This window comes from Narcine bancroftii, chromosome 4 (assembly GCF_036971445.1).
Source record: "Narcine bancroftii isolate sNarBan1 chromosome 4, sNarBan1.hap1, whole genome shotgun sequence".
Taxonomy (NCBI): domain Eukaryota; kingdom Metazoa; phylum Chordata; class Chondrichthyes; order Torpediniformes; family Narcinidae; genus Narcine; species Narcine bancroftii.
This window is the reverse complement of record NC_091472.1, coordinates 129,705,454-129,714,039: the sequence shown is the minus strand read 5'-3', so window position 1 is coordinate 129,714,039 and position 8,586 is coordinate 129,705,454. Positions and strand designations below refer to the sequence as shown.

Sequence of the window (8,586 nt, the reverse complement as noted above, 5' to 3'; positions counted from 1 at the left end):
GTGAAAGCATGTGTCAAGGTGCAAGAACAGCAAGAGTGGTAATTGTACAGCAACCCCATTTGCTATAGTTGTGAATGAAAGTCAGCATCAAATTCTCTACACCTGGAAATGGAAAAGACCATCACTCCTCCTGTCGGGGTGTAGTTCAAAATGGGAACTCCAGATGCTTGCTGAATATTATTAAATAGTTGGGATGGCAACCTTACCTACTTACACAGGGTGGAAATTTCTCTGAAGCGTTTAATGTAAGCACTTCAAAACATTGGCTGATATTTTGTTGGGCAAGTTATGTCAACATGTAGATTAGAAAAGCAGAAAATAAGTTTTTGGACTAGACTATTATTCAGTTCTAAACTCAAATGGAGTGTGGCCATGCTGAGGATCTGAGTAGAATTGTTTTGAAAGGGTTCACCATAAAAAGCTCAAAAAACAGAATTTTATCATCAAAAATGGATAAAAGTAGTACTAAATGACCAAGGCAACCAAAACAAAAACTGAAGAAACAGGAACATCAAGTGAAAGCCCAAGGAGGTGGCTTGGGACTGGCTGAATCCAGCAGAGCTGGAGATCAGCCCAAGATATCACCTCCATCCTGAACAAGATGGAAACTTTTTGCACTCGTTGCACGGGTGTTGAATCAGCAATGACACATATTGGAAAATATGTCACAAATTAAAATCGTGGAAGATTTAACAGAATGAATGACTTAAGTGGAGGCTGAGCTGGACAAAACAAAAGACAGGGCTAGAGGCTCAGAATAAAAAGCAAAAACAGGACGCAGTCAGAAAAGGACTGATGGACAAGATCGATCATGTGGAAAATTTCAGGAGTCGTAACAATGTAAGAATCATTGGACTGAGAGAAGGAATCGAGGGGAAAGACCCGGTGAGCTTCTTTGAAATGTGGATCCCACAAATGCTGGGACAAAACAAGTTAAATGCAAAGTTACAAATTGAATGGGCTCACCGGACCCTTGGACCCAGAAAAACGGTGAACAACGACCTGGTAAGACTTTTAAATTACTGGGAGAGGGATGTAATCTATGGAGTAGCAAATGAATGTTCAAAAAATAACAATGGCCCATTAGTAGTGGATAATGCAGAAGTAATGTTTTTTTAGGACTTTAGCCCTACTTTGGTCAAACAAAGAAAGGAATTTGATCAAGTAGAGTCAACTGCGGTCTAAAAACTTTAAATATTCAATGACTTACCCAGGAACGTTGAAGGTGGATGTCTCAGAAGGTAGTTGACAAATTTTCAAGAACGAAGAAGTGGAAGAATTTTTAAGAAAGTTATGAAAAGATTAAAGTTGTCAGATGAGAAGAATGAAAAGATCATTTTAAAATGGGATGAACTGAAAGACGTATCTTTTTTTAATTTATATTTAGTAGTACTGATTTGATTTTATTTTACTGCTAAAAGAAAAATCATTGAAATTTACATGGAGAGCTCTGGAAAGAAAGGAAAGAGATGAAGAAAGTAGCAGGGTGCGAACTCCGATTTAAGGGGGAAATGGCACCGGGAGAGGAGCTGTTTTAAAAGATGGCGCTAAAGGGGAGGGGCTCTTCAGAAGATTCCACGGGGTTTTTTGCGGGCTTCCGGGTTCTGTTGTTAATGTCACTGTCAGAACTAGGGATGTGTGTATTTTTCTTAAAGGGGAAATGTGTATGTTTCTTAAAAGGGAAATGACTCTTTTGCAATATTTGTTTGAAAAATGGTATGGATAAGACACTAAAGTTTATTAGTCTTAATATTAATGGAATAAACGGTCGGTGAAGAGGAAATGGGCCTTGGCATATCAAAAGAAATCTTTTTGCAGGAAACACATCTTACCAAATTGGAAAATTATAAATTTTAAAAAAGGATGGGTAGAACAAATAATATCATCTTCCTTTGATTCAAAGGCAAGAGAGATAGAAATTCTAATTAATAAAAATACACTAGTGTAAATAAAAGACACTTCAATTGATCAAGCCAGAAGGTATGTAATGGCACATTGTAAAATTTATGGAGAAGCATGGACATTTATGAATATTTATGTTCCAAATTATGACAATGGAGCCTTTATGAAGGATATATTCTTAAAAACAGCAAAGGGAAGACAAAATATATTGGTTGGAGGTGATTTTAATTTTTGCTTGGAGCCAATACTAGGTAAATCTGCAAGAACAGTAATGAGGGTGAAAGCAGAAAAAACCACAATTTCATATATAAGGATTTAAATCTTATCGATATATGGAGGCAATTAAATCCCACAGAGAGAGACTATTCCTTTTATTCAAGGGTACACCATTCACAAAAAGGGATTGACTTTTTAAATGTTTCTTCAGTTAAAAAGTAGAGTGATGAAAACAGAATACCTAGCAAGGCTTCTATCAGACCTCTCACGACTAACATTAACTATAGCAATAATGGAAAAGCAAAAGAATGTATACAGATGGTGTCTCAATACTACATTGCTTCAAAGAAGACTTCTGCAAATTTAAAAAGAGGCAGAAATATTTTCTGAAACTAATCTGCTGTTAACTAACAATAGTTTTCTGATATGAGACACACTCAAAGCATATTTAAGGGGACAAATTATATCCTAGCCAAAGAATCTTAAGAGGGAACATATGGCAGAAGTAAACAGTTTGGAGAAAGATATTAAAGAATTAGAAAAAAAAATCAAAGAACAGGACTACAGACTTTTGGAGAATAAAAAGCTAAGGTACAATACAAACATATAGGACAGAAAAAGCCATATTAAAAATTAAACAATGCTATGAGTTTGGTGAACGGGCACACAAAGTTTTAGCATGGCAGATTAAAACATAGGAGTTATCAAGAATATTGTAGGATTTTTTTCGGACCCTTGGACTCTGATGAATGTTTATGCTCCTAATGTAGATGATTATTGTTTTATGGCAGAAGCTTTTTTGAATTTAAATCAGGCTTATGATAATGTGTTGGTTGGTGGTGACTTTAATTTCTGTTTGGATCCTTTATTGGATAAATCTCCAAAAATACTAGGTAAAATGAAGATGGCTAAATAGTTGTCAATGGTGATGAAGGATATGAATTTGTTAGAGATTTAGAGGAGGTTGAATCTGACAGAAAAATACTTTTCTTTCTTTTCTGCTAGGCATGATTCCTACTCTAGAATAGATTTATTTTTAGTATCAGCACAATTACAAGATAGATTTACTCAGGCTGAATATAAAAATAGGATCTTGTCTGATCATTCGATGCCCAGTGGGAAATTCCCAGATTAAGATGGTTTTACTTCAGACTTTTACAGAGTTTCAAGATTTGTTGTTTCCAGTATTGATGGAGGTTTTGGAACAGGCCACTGAGTGTGTTTTTTCCCCCCAGACTTTTTCTAAAGCACTGATTACAGTTATTCCTAAGAAGGATAGAGACCCATTAAAAGTAGGGTCTTATAGACCAATTTCTTTATTGAATGTGGACTGTAAGATTGTAGCTAAGGTTTTAGTTAACCCACGTTGATTCATGTAGATCAGGCTAGTTTTATTAAGAATCGGTATTCTGCGGATAATATTGTAAAGTTGATCTCTTTGATCAGGAGCAACCCGACCAACCTATGATAGTTGCTTTAGATGCTGAGAAGGCTTTTCATAGAGTGGAATGGAGTTTTTTATTTAAAGGACTGGAAAATTTTAAATTAGGGCCACTCTTTGTTGGTTGGGTGAAGGCGTTATATAAAAATCCATCAGCTAAGGTAGTGACAAATGGACAAATATCTTGTTTACATTATCTAGATTGACTGGACAGGGGTGTCCTTTGTCACCAGCTTTATTTGCATTGGTATTGAAACATTGGCTCAAATGATTAGACAGGATGGTAATATTAAAGGTTTTGAGGTGAATGTAGATGAGCATAAAATAAATCTATTTGCAGACGATGTTTTAATATATTTAACACAACCTATGAAATCATTGGGGTATCTTTATGCATGACTGGAGAAATATGGCACATTGTCAGGTTATAAAGTTAACTGGGATAAGAATGAAATAATGCCTTTAGCAATGGCGGATTATTCAGCTTGTAAGCAGGTTGCAAAATTTAAGTGGTCTGATAAAATTAAATACCTGGAAATAACTGTAGATAATAATTACAATCATTTATATGATTTAATTATTTGCCATTATTGACTAAAATTAAACATGACTTAAATTGGCGGATAGAATTGTCAAAACTTTAATAGGCTGAGTAAATTGTATTAAAATGAATATCTTTCCCCATATACAGTATACATTTTCAATCGATTCCATGTAAAATTGCAAAAACATTTTAAAAAGATTTGAATGCGTTAGTGAGGACTTTTCTATAGAATGGTAAATTGGCGCGGATGTTGTTACAAAAATTGACTTGGAAATATGCTTTAGGAGGATTGCAGTTACCTCTCTTTCAAAATTATTATGATGCGGTGCAACTAAAATTTATTAATAGAATATTTGAAGTAGGTCAATCTTTGGTATGGCTAAAATTGAAATGGCTCAGATTCATGAACAAAGAATGAATCAATTTATTTATAAATGGAATCTTCAAGTTTTGTAAAATTACAATTTACCTGTGTTGAAACGTTTAATGGTGTTTTGGTATCAGAAAAACTATACTATAGAGATTGAAGGTAAAATTTCAGCAAAAACTCATTTGTATCAGAATAAGCTTTTTTCTTTTTCGATGAAACCTTGGGAACTGAGAGGTATTAGATTGGTGGAGGATTGTTATGAAGCTGGGTATTTTATTTAATTTCATAGACAGAAGGAAAAATATGGAATTTCTTCAAATACGTTGTTTACTTAATATCAGATTTGGGCGATGTTGTTAGATAATTTTGGACGTACTTTAAGGTTACCTAGATTTGAAAGCCTTCTTACTGAAGGAGGTAAAAAGGAGTTTATTTCAGAGATGTATGTCTTACTGCAACATGAAATGTTTAAACCAGATGTTTATAAAATGAGAATTCAGTGGGAAAAGGATCTATCTATTTCAATTTCTCAGGACGACTATATATGAGGATAGTATGACTAAATTAGTGAATGTAAGATACAGATTAGTCCAACATAATTTTATACATCAGCTTTATTTAACTCCTGAGAAGTGAAGGAAATATTGGTTTATTTATTTGGATTTGTGTTTTCAATGTGGTAAACAGGTTGGTTCTTTTTTACATTCAGTATGGTTGTGTGAGACAGTGAAGCCTTTTTGGAGTAGAATTATGGAATTTTTGGAAGGCTTATTTAATTTTAAGCTTTCATTTGATCCTTTAGTATTTTTATTGGGATATATTAAAAACTTGAATTTAGAATTAAAATTAGATAAATTTCAGATTGCGTTCATAAGATTAGCCATGGCTGTGACAAGAAAATGTTTAGCAATTATTTGGAAAAATGAAATTGAGTTGAGTATTCAAAGATGGCACATGGAAATGAGATCCTTTATTCCAATAGAAAAGATAACTTATAATTTACGTAATAATTATTCCTTTTTCGTTAAGATGTGGAGCCCATATATAAAATATATAGGTTTAAACATGTAGTAGTTTTTTTCCTCCCATGTTGGGGTTAGCATCAAACATGGCAACGGTTTGTTATATGTGTTTAACTCCTTTTATATCTTCTTTTGAGGTAGTTAGAGGAGGGTGGGGAAAGGAATTGTAGGGGAGAAAATTATGTATATATTTATTCTATATTTGATTGTATGCCTTATTTTTAAACAATAAATAAAATATTTTTTAAAATATGCAACAGAAAGTAAAGAACCTGGAAATGGAGGGACTGGATTTAGAGGAACCTCTAATTGTTTCTGTTGACTTAAATTAAAAGACTGCGCAGTACAATGGCAGATTATATTGAATGCAGAAAATACTCAAAGCATTGCACGTGGAAAATGTACATATTTCAGATTCTATAAATGCTAAAAATGGACTTGTAAACCTGTAGGAAAAGGAATCTTCCAAAGCCTTGTAAATTAAAAATCAGATGTTTGGGCAAAAACTGAGTTTAAGAAACAGTTGGATACTAAAATGTAAGGTCATTCTCATGGAGTGAACCCATATAACATAAAGACCCGCCATCCAGCCATGATCTAATTGAATGGCAGAGCAGGCTCAACAGGCCATATGGCCTACTCTTGCTCCTATTTTTTTGTTCATATCTAATGATCATGATGCTGGACCATTCTTTTTCTAATCATGAGAATCACCATCCTATTCACAGTATATATTCTAAAATAGGAAGTTTATTTAATTGCTTATGAAACTAAATTACACAAAAAAGTACAATTTTTAATTGCACCATAGTTTGTATTTACAAAGCTTGAAGAAGGTGTTTGGAACAAACTTCATTTAAACCATATCCTTTAACCAAGGCTGTAACTAGATAATAATGTATCATCTTCTAGATTCTACTACTCCTAAGTGTGTGTAAGGGGTGGGGGTGGGGGAAGAGAACAGGAAATCTCAACTATAACATCGCTGGATCTGGAACTCAAACTTAAGTTGGTCCTTTAATTGAAATTTAAAGCAAGTTCGTTTGCTTTTTTCTTGTTCTGCATCATTTTGTACTATGGATTAATTTCTGTTGGAAGGCAACATTTTCTGAATAGATGTCAAAGATATATGTCTGTTTTGTGCATCATGTGCCCAGTAAATAGATCACTGAAGTTGAGATTTTTCAACACTTTTGTTTCTGAGAAATACTGAAAATGGAATTAGAACAACCGAAGCAGAATTTGGCCATTGGCCCATCGAATCACCCCGCCATTTCAACATTTGTGATTTACTGTCCTTTTCAATCATAAATTAACTTCTTGATAATTCTCAATATTGTAATACAGGTTGGAAATTTCAGTTCATTTTTTACATTCTGTACCTTCATTATAGTGAAATTTTAACAATTTCTCACTCCACTGTTGATGTCTGATTAAATATTTTTGTTTATAGCTCACATATCCATTATTAAATTACCTACCAAAGTCAAAGTGCACAGTCTTGAGTACTGATAATCAGAATTAAAATATTACTTTCAGAAAATTTGTATATTTAACTGATTTGGACAGTAGAAAAATCAATAATTTTGTCAAATATCATTAGTAACTTATTGCTCTTGAAATTCAGTAATCTGAGGCATACTCAAATAGGTTGAGAAATTTCCATTTTTAAGTTTTGAGAATGTCGAATTGGATGCCATTTCAATCCAATGTTCAAAAAAATTGGTATTCCATCCCTAGCCCTCTCTGAAGCATAGTCAGAACTGAAGTTGTGAAGTGTTTCTTTCAGTTCAATGTTATACTGATGGAATCTCGATATTTGGGTGGTTGGCCTCACCTGTGCTAATTTCCTCACCAAATCTACACAGTATCAAAATGATTAATGCACTCTGCATTCCAAACTATAATGCTATAACACAGCAAGCTCTGTATAAAGATGCAAGTTTAAATCTAGTAAAACAGGTAAATGTTTTGATTTTATCAGAAAGGTAATTTCTCTTCTAACCCTTTATACCACTCCCATATGAACACATCTGTGTTTCCTGTCACTGTATTAGTTACTCCATGCTCAAATTCTTTGTTCTCTTCATTTGTATTGTTCACCTTTCAATTTGAGGAAGAATAGAATGCAAATATGATCAATTTTTTTTTAATCACAGAGCTCCAAGGAAATTATCTTCATTACATCATGTTATTGTGATTTTGGATCATACAAAGTTAAATAATATCAATATTATTTGTGTTCTCTCTTAAGCCCCTCAGCAGATGAGGGAGTAATCAGTGTTTCAATTTCCAATAGGTACTTGGTGATGTAATCCAGCAGCAAAGGTGAATGAAGTCTGACGAAGACGATTGCAGGTACCACTAAAGAGTTTGAGAGGTCAGTGTATTGCTTTCATGATCAATGTTCATGTGAGAAGTCATTTGAACAAGATACTAAAGGACAATATATCTGCAAAACCATAGCCCAGAAAAAAGACAAAAGAAAAAAATTAAACCACTTTGTGTTACTCAATTTTTTTCCAAGTTGTTCAGATTTAATGTTGATTCTTCCTCAATATGCATTTTTATTCTGAAAAGTCAACAATTCTTTTGCTCCTCAGTGAAGACCATGGAAACTCCACTGCAAAATCTCTTTGAAGAATTCTTTTGCTCCCCACTGTTGATGCTTGACCTGTCGAGTTCCTTCCATCAGACTGTATTTTCCTCTCGTTTCCAACATCTGCAGTCTCTTCATATTAACTTGGCAACTGAGCATTTATTCTAACTGCATAAGACTTAAAATTCCTCTTGTAACATTGATTCTGATTCTAATTATATATTTTAAAAATGTTACCAATACTAAAGATTAAAAACTCCATGAACAGCATTTCTCACCATAACTTCCCAATGTCCTAATCAATTTAACTTTCAACAGATTGATGTTGCTCACTCTTTTGATTTACTATTGTCTAGTTTGTTATACATTTGGATTTTTTGGATTTTGTACAAAGAATGTTTTATCTCTTTAATAGTTAATCCATTAAGTTTTAAAAATCCAAAGTTATTCTATTTACTACTTGATATTTTAGTGCAAATAGTGCAAAATATT

At 33.3% G+C, this 8,586-nt stretch overlaps 1 long non-coding RNA gene across 3 annotated transcripts in view; it reads left to right on the top strand.

The window, feature by feature from the left end:
- The window catches only part of LOC138761161 (uncharacterized), a 149,172-nt gene that overhangs the window by 99,612 nt on the left and 40,974 nt on the right, over positions 1-8,586 (top strand). For all 3 annotated transcript variants that reach the window (XR_011356147.1, XR_011356148.1, XR_011356149.1), the window contains one exon: positions 7,795-7,875. This is a non-coding gene — a long non-coding RNA (uncharacterized lncRNA). The remainder of the gene's footprint in view (positions 1-7,794; positions 7,876-8,586) is intronic.